The sequence below is a fragment of the Panthera onca genome, chromosome D4, assembly GCF_046562875.1.
Source record: "Panthera onca isolate mPanOnc1 chromosome D4, mPanOnc1 haplotype 2, whole genome shotgun sequence".
Taxonomy (NCBI): Eukaryota; Metazoa; Chordata; class Mammalia; order Carnivora; family Felidae; genus Panthera; species Panthera onca.
Window position 1 is genome coordinate 16,203,658 of NC_138351.1, and position 14,111 is coordinate 16,217,768.

Sequence of the window (14,111 nt, forward strand, 5' to 3'; positions counted from 1 at the left end):
TAACTGTGTTGGAACAGAAATAACTGGAATTACTTAAAGGCCAGCTATGCAATTTACCATCAAACTATGCATCCTGAGGCATATTTCTTCACCTTTCAGAGACAGCTTTTCCTCACCTGGACACCTTGGATATATATACTTCACAGGTGTCTGTGATGCTTGTTTATGGTGAATGAAATGTGGCTAGCACAGACCCAATCCACATAGAAGAGAAATCATTCTTAAAAATTGTTACTGAAATTTACTCTTGGTATATGAATATGTCTTAAATTAATGAGGGTTGTCCACATTTTAGATGGTGTTCTTAGTTCCTTTTAAAAGTACATCATTCATTAAAAAAAAATAAAAGTATACAATGCATTTTCAAATACTGTCTTCATTTTTATAATAAGAGAAAAGGTTAGTACTACTTGGGCGAATATGAGATGTATTATCTTTAGCAATTAAACTCACAGGATTCTTTGCTATTGGTGTCACTTCTTGAAAATAATTAAGGTGATAAAACACCCATTTGGATGTACTGTAATAAGTTGGGAGAATTAGATATATAGTTGAGCTGGGGTTAGGGGGTTTTATCTCATTTTGTGTATATTATAGTACCTAGCATATTTTTGATACCAAATGAATATTAATAATGAAAGCAGTAATAATTTCAATTTAGTTTTCTACATAGAATACAGATGTAGCAGAAATTTCTGCTGAACTTTTTCTCCTAATGCAAATTCTGAGTATTACTCCCAATTTATCCCTGCTATTGAGTAAATCTATGTTATCCTGCAAATTATTTAATATCTCTATACCTATGATTCCATCTATAAAATGGGGATAATAATACAGACCTATTTAATTATTTAGTTCTTCAGAATGCTGAGATGCTTTATTCAAGTTAATTATATGAAAGGTACTTCAAGTCCAGGCCATTAGTAAACATATTTATATGATGTAGTACAATATGACCTACCAATTACACATGGCACTACACTGAATATGGAGGATAAAAATAAAAACAAAATATCGGAATTACTTTAGCAGGCTAGCTATACAGGTGTATGTTATTTAAGACAACAGATTATTCAAAGCTTCTTGATGTGATCCTTCAAATGTGCAAGAATTATCTCAAGACTTATTCTTGCCTTGTTCTAGTTCAAGATTAGCTGAGATAAAAATGAAATGCTATTTTAAAATCGATGTGCTTTGCAAATATATTGATATTTATAATTTTTAATATATCAGATTATGTTAGAATTAAGGTCAATAATTTATGATGATACATTGATATTTATATTTATGTTTCACTTAAAAACACTACATTGTGGGGAGCCTGGGTGGCTCAATAAGTTAAGCATTTGACTTCGGCTCAGGTCACGATCTCACCGGTCTTGGGTTTGAACCACTTGTCGGGCTCTGTGCTGATGGCTCGGAGCCTGGAGCCTGCTTCGGATTCTGTGTCTGCCTCTCTCTCTCTGCCCCTCCCTTGCTTGTGCTCTGTCTCTCTGTCTCTGTCTCTCTCAAAAATCAATAAGCATTTAAAAAACAAGCAAACAAAAAACAGCACATTGAAAAATAAAGTGTCTACCATGAATAAAAACACAGTAAATTAATGAAGGTAATAAAGTGGTTTTTGTCTTAAAATAGAAATTAATTAAAATGACAACTGAATTAATACTGAATATATATTAGGCAGTGTCAGGCAGCTTAGACACATTATTGATAATCCTTAGAAGAAATGCTATGATGTAGGAATTCGTAATTTAAATAAATAATTTGCCTATGTTACATAGACAATGATGGAATCTATTTTTTAATATTTGTGAATCCATAGTCAAAGCTCCTTTTTTAATAATTCTCTTCAAATAATGAATATAATTTTTACTTCTATTATTTTACTTAATATACATACTTACTGATAGAATCTCTCTCTGTCTCTGTCCTTCTTTCTCTTGATAGATATTCATTTCCTAGTGGGATATTTTTTCACTTTCACATTTTTCCAATGTCCTTCACCCTTGGCATTCATGATTCTTCACAGGCTCTTTCTTTCTTTCTTTTTTAAAATCACGTGTGGCAGATACAACTAGTTGTGTTCCAATAGCCATTCTTCTCTTTTTCTTTGGTAATAGAACCATTATTTTTTTTATTTTATTATTTTTAAATGTTTATTGATTTTTGAGAAAGACAGACATGAGTGGGAAAGGGGCAGAGAGAGAGGGAGACACAGATTCCAAAGCAGGCTCCAGGCTCTGAGCTGTCGGCACAGAGCCCGACGTGGGGCTCGAACTCATGAACCGCGAGATCATGACCTGAGCTGAAGTCGGAGGCTTAACCAATTGAGCCACCCCAGGGGCCCTGATAATATAACCTTTAAATTTGAGCTGAGCACATAGTCACCAAAGACTTTTATTTCCCAGTTTCCCCTGCAGTAGTTGTGCTTAAATATGACTACCTTCTGATTTATAAAAGAAAGCAGGAGAATCATGGGGTATCTTTCCTGAACTCATCAAAAGAGAAAGCTCTTTGCATTCATCTGTTTTGCCATTGTGTGTGCTGTAAAACGGATGCTGCATCTTGGACCATTACAGGAGAGGCCGCAAAAAATGGAGTAACAGGACAGAAGGTACCTGGGTTGCTGACACTGTAAGTGGGGTAGCAATGCTGGCGGGCTGGCTACATAATTTGCGGGGTCCTATGCAAAATGAAAATGTGGGACCCTATCTTTAAAAAGTAAGAAAAATGTCACTAAAATACTAAGGTACCATGTTTTTTCCACCTTTTTCTTCAGTCTGTCTCTAGACTTGTCATGACGTCCTTACCTGCTATTGAATATCATTCTAAGTAAAGAAAAACTGTCAAATTATTACCGTGAATTTTAATGTTCGTCTTTGTATTGTTTATAATGCCAGTCTTCAATGAAAATATAAGAGCATTTAACCTGTATGCATAATTAATGAAATTACACAGTATGTATTTTGTATCTCATATAAGCTCATATCAGAATTGTACAAATGCCGAACAAAACGAACTCAGATATTTTTATTTCATTTCGTGATAAAGGTGCAGTCTTGGTTTACTGAGGAATAAGAAAGGACTGGAAAGAAATGGAAGTATGGTTGTCCTATCTTTTCTTTTCTTCCTTTTCATCCTTATCATGTAGGAGAGGGGCAAATACCAGCAAGTAACACAAGTGAGTGAGAAAGGATCCAACAGGGGGGTTCCTTGATAATTTGCATTTCTTAAAATGCCACTGCTTTTTTTTCTTTCTGTATTTGAAGCAAGTTCTAATTTGACCAGAAGGCATGGGCTCTCTCAGGCTGTTGATGCTCCCACTTACATAGTCTTAGAGGTAACAAACTTATATCGCTCTTTGAGTCTCACTCATCTCAAATACATTCTAGACTCACTTGGGTTCTGTACTCATTGTGCATTGCGAAAGTTATATAGGAAGGGGATGGGAAGGAATGGTAGCGTGTATCTTCTTTGTTCATACTCATGCTCCATTTTCCCATCAGACTTCACTAACCAAAGGTCAGTTTAAAGATAAAAGTATTCAGTTTCAGCATGGCTCCTGAAGAGCATTAAGTCTAGGAGGTGCTGAGTGACTGCATGGGTTGAATGCCCATGAAGCTAGTCCTGAACCTGCTGTCAGGGCCTTGTAAATTTCAGACTCTTCTTTAAGCCTCTTTAGTTAAGATAAAGTGCCTCCATTGAAGTCTGACATATAATAACTCAATATTAGTTGTAGTTATTGTTATTATTAGCGGTATTAACTATTCTCATTGCATAACACTCTTTGTCATGAATATCCATCACCTAAAGCTATTTTAGGATTAGCAATTATTTCAACTATATAACCAGCTCACACATCAAAGTTCCATAGGACTAACCTTTCTTCTTGAACGTGGGTAGGTTGACTCGGACAAAATCCAACCCAAGACAAATGCATTCCTTTGTGATATTTAGCATAAACCTTAAAGTAAACATGAAATCATATGTTCTGAATCTTTGTGACAGGAAAAAAAAAAACAGTTTTAGAATAAGAATTTTTGTACAGTTTTGTGTTCGTCAACATACATTATCTCTACCAGACCAAGATTAGGAAAAGGGAATACACATCTTTTCTGTTGACATTAAATTTGGTTACAAAAAAATGGTAGTGAATAGCACATTAGCTTCTTAGCTAAGTGTTAGGTTAGATGGCTTTGCTGGATTTGTTTAGTTACAACTCTGGCTACAAGGCATGGAGTCAAGTCTGCCAGAGGCCTGGTAGGAGAGGAACAGGTTAAGAGGAATCACAAGGACTCATTCACCCTAAGATAAACACAATGAATGTACAACCGTAGAATGAAGTCACAGGTACTGAATGGACAAGTAGAAATTCAGAAAGCAGAAGAGAATGAACCCAAACTGTAGAAGCCAGTTTCTTAGACTTTAAAAGAAATGTTAATAAATTATGCCCTCCTCTATCTGTTTGAGTTCTTCAAGACTGGGAAACAAGTCTTATTCTTATTGTCCCCCAGTGCTTAGCACAGTGACTTGTACCCAGTTGACACTCCTTAGATGTTTGTTTTATTCTTTCCACAGCAAAACACAAGACAAGCTCAGACAAAAAACGAAGTAAATTGAGAACATACTGACACCTTCAAATAGCTGTCAAGAATTTAGAGGCCATGTCTTAAATGGTTTGGACATCTGGTGAAGTAGCACAAAAATAGAAACCCCAGTAGGATTTTTCAAAACTGAAGTAGGAAGAAAGAGATCTAGAAGCAGCCCTTGAAATCCCTATAGGAACATAATAAAGAAAAGACTTTAAATAGAAGCCTTGAACAGAAAACTTCATATGCTACAGGGGTTTAAAAAGGTGGAAGGACTTTGTGTCTCTGATAACACGATGAAGGTCTTTATTCTATGTAGATATAAAGAATGTTGATATTATAAGACTCACTAGAATAAGTACGCACTTGCAAATATATAGTTAAATCCTAACCATTTAGACATTATTTCCTATGTCTCCCTGATAATATTTTTTTCACCTGTCTATGGATGGAACTATCTGCTAAGGTAATAAGTACAATATTCAAATCTTCAAGCATTTCAGAAATTAAGAGTTTACTGGAAAAATACCTACTTGAAATATACATAATATACATTAACATAATAGGTATTGCATACATACAAATTAATTCCCAAAATGTATAATTTTAGCAATATCTGAGAAAAGTTCTCTGACAACTTTGTCTAGGAACATAATGTAGTGATGAAATTTATTAAGTCTCGGTCCTAATCTACCTCTCTTCATGACTGTCATCATGCAGTTTTTCAGTTTTTCAAGATTTTGAAAGAGATGGTTGGCCATATTTTAATACGTCAAGGTCATCTTAGAATTTAACTGCCATCTCCGGCCCACTGAAAAAAATGATGTGACTTCAGTGATGAGAATCAGCAAAGGTATTGTGCTTGCTTTCCTTATCCTGTGTAGAGGGATGCAAATCAAAAAAGCAAGCAAGCAAAACAAAACAAAGCAAAACTCAACTGTCAACAAATAAAATCAATGTAGGGGAAATCTGAAATCCACTAACCCACCGAGAACACACCTACTAATTTTGTTGTGCTTCTATTTTAGAAGTCTTTTATCTTCATTGTTTTTTGTTTCTTTGTTTGTTGGTCATATATTTTTTTTAATTTTTTGTTTTTGTTTTTAATGTTTATTTTTGAGAGAGACAGAGTGTGAGCGGGCAAGGGGTAGAGACAGAGAGGGAGACACAGAATCTGAAGCAGGCTCTAGGCACCAAGCTGTCAGCACAGAGCCCGATGTGGGGCTCGCACCCACAAACCGCAAGATCATGACCTGAGCCGAAGTCGGACGCTTAACCAACTGAACCACCCAGGCGCCCCATGTTGGTCACATTTTTTTTTTTGTATCCTTGAGCTTCCAATACCTTCCAGGCAGATGGGAAACCTTGTAAAGATATTTGAACGGAGACCACTGAACTGAAAAAAGACAAGTTTTACTGTTTTCTCCTATGAGGACATCTTGTTGTTTCAGTGACTTTTGTGGTGGTGTCCCTACATAATTTTTCCCCCGAGCTTCATTTAAGTATAATTGACAAAATTTTAATATATATAAAGTGTACATCATGATAGTTTGATACACATATACACTGTGAAAGGATTCCTCTCATTTAGTTAATTAACACATCCATAGATGTGTTAATTATATATATATATATATATATAAAATATATAATATATATACACTATATATACACATATATATAATACACATTATACACACACACACACACACACATTCACGCACTGTGTGTGCAAGAGAACATTTAAGTGCTATTCTCTTAGTAGTTTTCAACTCTACAATACGATCTTACCAACTGTGGTCACCATGTCGCACATTGGATCCTCAAATCCTCTTTCTTTTAAATTTTTTTTTAATGTTTATTCATTTTTGAGAGATAGAATGTGAGTGGGTTAGGGGCGGAGAGAGGGGGAGACACAGAATCTGAAGCAGGCTCCAAGCTCCAAGCTGTCAGCACAGAGCCCGACGCGGGTCTTGAACTCACGAGCTATGAGATCGTGACCTGAGCCGAAGTTGGATGCTTAACCAACTGAGCCACCCAGACGCCCCCAAATCTTCTTATAGCTGAAAGTTTGTACCCTTTATGAACCCCTCCTATTTCCCCCATCCCTTAATCCCTGGCTATGACTTTTCTAAGCTCAGTTTCTATAGGTTTGACTTTTTAAAATTTACATTCAACATATAAGTGCTACCATGTAATATTGTCTTTCTCTAACTTTCTTCCTTCACTTACATAGGGTTGTGAGCACTACACGTTCTGAGGACATGACTCCTTGTACTTTACCCATGATCTAACCAGCCAGGAGGGCATACAGAGGAAAGTAGAGCTAATTTCCAACTTTATGATCAAGCCCCCTGAGCCAGAGAGTGCCCAGAAGAGGTCTGTTTGTTTACATTCATTTATTCATCATTTTCAATTCTGTAAACTTGTGGAGAATGTGGGGGAAAAAGCGTTCAGCAACAGAAGAAGGTAGACCATGTACCTATGTGTGTGTGTGTGTGTGTGTGTGTGTGTGTGTATAAATATATATATATATATATATATATATATATATATATATATATATGTATTTTAGATATATATAAAACTTCTTTTAAGACCTTGGCTATAAGTAATTTACTTATTATCTGATTTTTAGAACAGTACTTTCATTTTTTATCCCAGTGGTCATGCTCAGAAAAAAAGGAAAAAGGACGCCGGTTTACCTTATTTCTTTAATAATATTTTTGGATATTCCTAAAATAACCATTCAAATATTTAAATTTCTAATCTGGGAAATAAATTAAGTGAAAATGTTTGTCATTTAATTTTTTTTTTCCAGAATGAATATATTCAACACATACTTATTGGATATTTATTATGTGCAAGGACTGCAGGTGGGTACTCTGGGGAAAAACAGACTAATTTATGCTTCTTCTTTTGTGGAGTTTATGATAAATTGGGAAAAAAAGATCATAAAATTTCAATATGCAATATAAAAGTTCATAAAAACATAGATAAGTGGAACAACATGATTTCAGGAGAAGAGGAAATTCTTGGAAACTTTAATTTTACAACTTCAAATACTTCAAAGAGGAGTATGGCTTTCATTTGACTGAATGGGTGGGTAAGTATAAGTTATATTTCCACTGAGGTTAACGGTGAGAACCAAGATAAGAATTCTGGTATGGGAAGGCTACTTATTGTAACATGATAACCATGTTACAATGATTATTGTATGAGAAAATAAATTGTTGTCCTTTTATTATGCTTCCTTATGTGAAAACCACGGCACTAGAAAATACTTGTGCTACAAATGCATGCAAGATTCAATTCCTGCCCTCAAACTGCATCTTTTATGGTATAGAAATCTTGGATTTTTGGCATAAATCTTTTGGTATTAAAATCTTGGGATTCTCTGAGGATGTAACCAAATTAAAAACAAAAAGGATAATAGAATAGACGGTAAGCCATATGGAGTAATATGGGTTCCCTCATGCAAGACCTCCTCAAAAATAATGCTGGTTTAGGTGCACAGTCTCAAAGGCTCACAGTCTCAAAGCATGGTGAGTGGCAAAGATCCAGCTTTAAGAAGCCATACTACATTTTTCTTAAGCTTTCTTTTTTTTTCTTCCCAATTTCTGTATAGAAGACTGTACATGTTCCTGTCTCTATAGCCCTGTGTTATTAAAGCTCAGACTTTCTATCAAGAATTGGTTGGTGAGGAAATTAGAAACAGAAATGGAATTAAAGTCATTTCCCTTGGAGAAATACAGATGGTATTTATTGGGGATTGCAGGGTAAGTACAAAGCAGCTTGGGATAACACAGCAAAAAACAGCAAAAATATGTTCCCTTGGGAGAAAAAAAAATAGCATTTTTTAAAAGAACAAACACTACTGATTGTCAGTTTCTCCATACATCTTCCCTTCTGGTAATTGTCCCAATACTGCTCTGCAAAAATACTTTCATCTTTGAAATTACTAAGATGTGATATAAACAGAGATAAATAGGTGTTTAATTTTTTACTGATTCCTTTATTTATTTTTTTTTAATTTTTTTTTTTAATGTTTATTTATCTTTGAGACAGAGAGAGACAGAGCATGAATGGGGGAGGGTCAGAGAGAGGGAGACACAGAATCTGAAATAGGCTCCAGGCTCTGAGCTGTCAGCACAGAGCCCGACACGGGGCTTGAACTCACGGACCGTGAGATCATGACCTGAGCCGAAGTCGGCTGCTTAACCGACTGAGCCACCCAGGCGCCCCTTACTGATTCCTTTAAAATAATTATGCATTCATTTATAAAAATAAATTCAACTGGTTTTTATTATAGAAATCTATCCTTCATATAAATTGAAATGATTAATTAGAAGTATTCTATTTTTTTTAAGTTTATTTATTTATTTTGAGAGACGGACTGAGAAAGAGTGTGTGAGCACTTGTGAGCAGGGGAGGAGCAGAGAGAGAAGGAGAGAAAGAATCCCAAGCAGGCTCCATGCTGTCAGTGCACAGTCCCACTAGGGGCTCCAGCTCAGGAACCCTGAGATCATAGCCTGAGCTGAAATCAAGAGTCGGTTGCTTAACCAACTGAGCCACCCAGGCACCCCTAAAATTGTTCTTTTTTTATTATTATTTTTTTACATTTATTTATTATTGAGAGACAGAGTGAGACAAAGTGAGAGTGGGGGAGGGGCAGAGAGAGAGGGAGACACAGGATCGGAAGCAGGCTCCAGGCTCTGAGCTGTCAGGACAGAGCCCGATGCGGGACTCGAACCCACAGACTGAGATCATGACCTGAGCCGAAGTCAGAGTCTCAACCTACTGAGCCACCCAGGTGCCCCAAATTGTTCTATTTTTTACTTAACCTTGACATTTACTGAATTTGAAGTAGATGAGGATTTATTTGCCACAGTTACACAAGAGCTACTCCTTTCCCTCAGGTTCTTAGAAATAAAAATAAAATAAAAGTTCAAAGCTGTTTAGTCACCCTAACACCCTGACATTCAGACTGGAGTCCATTCTTCATACCTAGGAGGAAACAGTGCTGGTGCTCTCTCAGAAAGGAATTAAGACCTGTGGATTCTCTAAGCTATGTATTCATTCACCCTCTTCTTTCAATCACTGAAATATGTGAGAAATTGAACATGAAACCTGGTGAACCTTTGAATTATAGTAGTTTCCTCTGGGTTATTAGTAAGTCATTTCCCCTCTTACTGATTAGTGATATTAAGAAAGTATCATGGATGTCAGGACCCCCAGATTACCGTGTGTTCATCACCAGGATCCTATCTTAAACCAAGGCCAAAAAAATTCTAAATAAAGTTGAAGGAAATCTCTCCTCCAGAGCTGTAAAATGGTGTTATTGGCAGGACTGATGAGGTATGTATCAATTCCACTCTCTTATGAGCATACAACTCAACCACATTTATTAGTTCTTTTGCATCTAGTAGGGGCCAGTGTGACCAACTCTCACTAAGAGATCAAGAGCAGAAGTGAAGTGTTACCTCTGAGCCTAACTTTGGGATCTGCCCAAGGTCTATCAACTAAGTGTGCATATATGTGTACGTAGACACGTGGACACAGATATACATATGATAGAAATTGTATGTGACTCACAAAGCCTACTTTATTAATGATTTACTACCTATCTGTATGTACACATGAAAAACTGCACATTTATACTAATACCCTGATCCCAAACTGAGAACATAGGATTCGTTTGAACTTCTGAGTTTTCTTTGATGTGTAAGTTCTTGTCTAACAGTGAGAATCAGAGCTGCTTGGCTGGCCTCTCTCTCCTGTCTGTTCCTGCTTCTTTCATCCACCTCACTTCACCCCCAAATTCCCAGTGGGGCAAGATGTTGGATGCACATGGGCTCATAGTTACATGGAGGTCAGGGTAGTCTCTGAGGTCAAGGGCTATTTAAGCTGTGGCTTTGCAAAGCATTTCCAAGTTATGTCTTCTCATTTGGAGAGGGATGTCGGAGGTTACTTATTCTACATCCTACATCCACAGCTGCCTTCAGCTACTCCACAGTGTTTTTTGACCAACAATTTAACAAGGAAAAGAGGGGTAAAATTATAAGGAGGTATTCACATAAAAACCATACATGGATTTTTAAACTGGTGAAACTGGGATAAACCACATCCATGATTAAATAAATACCAATTAAGTTAGAGATACAATGTTTCACATGTTATGTTGACAAACATTAAAAAGGTTGATATCAAATGTTAACAAGATTTGGGAAACATAAGAATGTAAATTAGTGCAACATCTTCGGATGATGCCTTAGCAGTGTCTTTGAAATGTAAAATCCACTGCCTTTTGACATAATAATGCCAGATCAAAATTTTTATTTTGGGTTTACTTGATTATGTGTTCAAAACCAAAAAAGCAAGTTTACTGCAGTATACCAAAAGTCAGGAAATAGATACAAGTTTAGCAAAATGGATGCAGTTCATTTTTTAAAAATGGAGGCCACCTTAGGCATTTAGAGATACTATTTCAACATTCACTTAATGCTATGATTTGTAGAAATATTTATGAAAGAAATGCAGCTGCAGAAATCTCTAGTCCAAGAATTAAGCAACATAAGACAAAAATCTGACACATTACATCTAGTTTTGGTTTTACTTGTCTCATAGAGGTGGGGGCACAGTTGTATGTGTAGAGTCTCAAGCTTAAAGTGCATGAAACAACATAAGACCAATAAAGACTTTGGTATGATTAGATTTTACATATTGTGTATTTTAAATTAAAAAAACCCTTTTTTAAAAATCTTTATTTTTTTTTTTTGAGAAAGGGAGAGAGACAGAATGTAAGCAGGGGAGGGGCAGAAGGAGAGGGAGACACAGAATCTGAAGCAGGCTCCAGGCTCTGAGCTGTCAGCACAGAGCCCGAGGCCAGGCTCGAATTCACTAACCAGGAGATCATGACCTGAGCCAAAGTCGTATGCTTAACTGAACTATTCAGGAACCCCTAAAAATTCTTTTAAATTATTAAAACAATACATTATTTAATTTTCAAGTATGAAGTGCATATTTAACGTTTAGAATAAAATAGAAGAAACCATAAAGAACCGCTGTTCATTTGTTCATAACTTGATAATTTTCCTAGAATTCCTTGTTTTCTATTTTATACACACATGTATTTCCCACTTAATATTGAATCATCATGAACATTTTTCAATATCATTAAATGTTTTATAAAAGAATGCTTTGAAAAGCTGTGTATCAGCAATCTCAGCAAAGTCACAGGATACAAAATAAATAGACAGAAATCTGTTGCATTTCTATATACTAATAATGGCATACCAGAGAGAGAGATTAAGAAAACAATCCCATTTATAATTGCACCCAAAAGAATAAAACACCAAGGAATAAACTTATCAAGGAAGTGAAAGACCTGAACTCTGAATACTATAAAACACTGATGAAAGAAACTGAAGGTAATGCAGACCAATGGGAAGATTTCCATGCTCATGGACTGCAAGAATCAATATTGTGAAAATGCTCACTATACCCAAAGCAATCTACAGATTTAATGCAATCTCTCTCAAAATGCCAGAAACATTTTTTTTTACAGAAATAGAACAAATGATACTAAAATTTGTATGAAAACAGAAAAGCCTCAAATAGCCGAAACAGTCTTGAGAAAGAACAAAACTGGAGGTATCACAATCTCAGATTTCAAGAAATACTACAAAGCTTTAGTAACCAAAACAATACAGTAATGGCATTAAAATAGATACATAGATCAATGGAACAGAATGGAGAGCCCAGAGATATTTATATGGTCAATTAATCTACACAAAGGAGGCAAGAGTATGCAATGGGAAAAAGACAGTCTCTTCAATACATGGTGCTGGGAAAACTGGGCAGCTACATGCAAAAGAACAAAACTGGATCACTTTCTTATACACAAAAAAATGTATTCAAGACCTAAATGTGAGACCTGAAAGTATAAGACTCCTAGTAGAAAATACAGGCAGCCTTTCCTTGACATGAGCCGTAGCAACATTTTGGTAGATATGTCTACTGAGGCAAGGGAAACAAAAGCAAAAAGAAACTACTTGGGACTACATCAAAATAAAAACTTCTACACAGCAAAGGAAACAATCAACAAAACTAAAAGATAATCTGCTGAATGGGATAAGGTATTTTCAAATGATATATCTGATAAGGGGTTAAAACCCAAAATACATAAAGAATTTACACAACTTAACACCAAAAAACAAGATAATCCAATTAAAATGGGCAGAGGACCAGAACAGACATTTTTCCAAAGAAGACACACAAATGGCCTACAGACACATGAAAAGGTTCAATATCACTAATTATCAGGGAAATGCAAATTGAAACTATGATAAGGTATCACCTTATACCAGTTAGAATGGCTAGCATCAAAGAGACAGGAAATAACATCACATGTTGGTGACGATGTGCAGAAAAAGGAACTCTCCTGTACTGTTGTTGAGAATGCAAATTGGTGTAGCTACTGTGGAAAACAATATGGAGGTTCCTCAAAAAATTAAAAATAGAATTACTGTATGATCCAGTGACTCCACTACTGGGCATCTACCCAAAGACAATGAAAACACTAATTTGAAAAGATATGTGCACCCCTATGCTTATTGCAGCATTATTTATAATAGCCAAGATATGGAAGCAACCCAAGTGTATATTCATAGATGAATGGATAAAGAAGATGTGGTATATATACACAATGGAATATTACTCGCCATAATAAAGAGTGAAATCTTGCCATTTGCAACAACATGGATGGACCTAGAGGGTATAATGCTACATAAAATAACTCAGGTAAAATAATTTCACTCATATGTGGAATTTAAGAAACAAAATAAATGAACAAACATTTAAGTACAAAGAAACTGGTAGTTGGCAGAGGGGAGCTGAGTGGGCAAATAGGTGGAAAAAAAAAGCTGCCTATCATTCCATACATACTTCCATTCCAAAACGTATTATGCATTTAGACATTTCTGTTAGATGCATGTATTGCTTCCAGCTTTTTCTTTTTATACATGTTGTTGTATATGATGTTGCAATGAGCATCTCTGAGTATAAAGTCATGTTCCAATGTTTAAATGTTTGATATGAACTTGTGGCAAATTCATAAAAGTCTGGCTCACAGAGTATGGATAACATTCCTGGAGAGGATGACCAAATTGATTTCCATAAACGTAGTACCAATGTATAGTCCCACTGAAAACAGATCAGTGTCCTTAAACATTCTAGTTGGTGGCACTGCTTAGCAGATAATGAGAGCTGGAGATCTGATTTGGGTTGAAAATTGGTTTGAGTTAATACAGTGCCTGATAGTTCAGGATGGGAAAAGATTAGCCTTGACATTTAGATAGATCTGAATCACCATCAGTGGGTTTAAGCCAGGAGAAGAAAATTAACATCATTCTTATTTTCTTTATCTATACAATGATACTAATAATGATTATCTAAAAACGTGATCTGAGAAGTAAGTAACAAGTATAATCACATCATTAAGTTTCTGGGCCATGCTTTGTA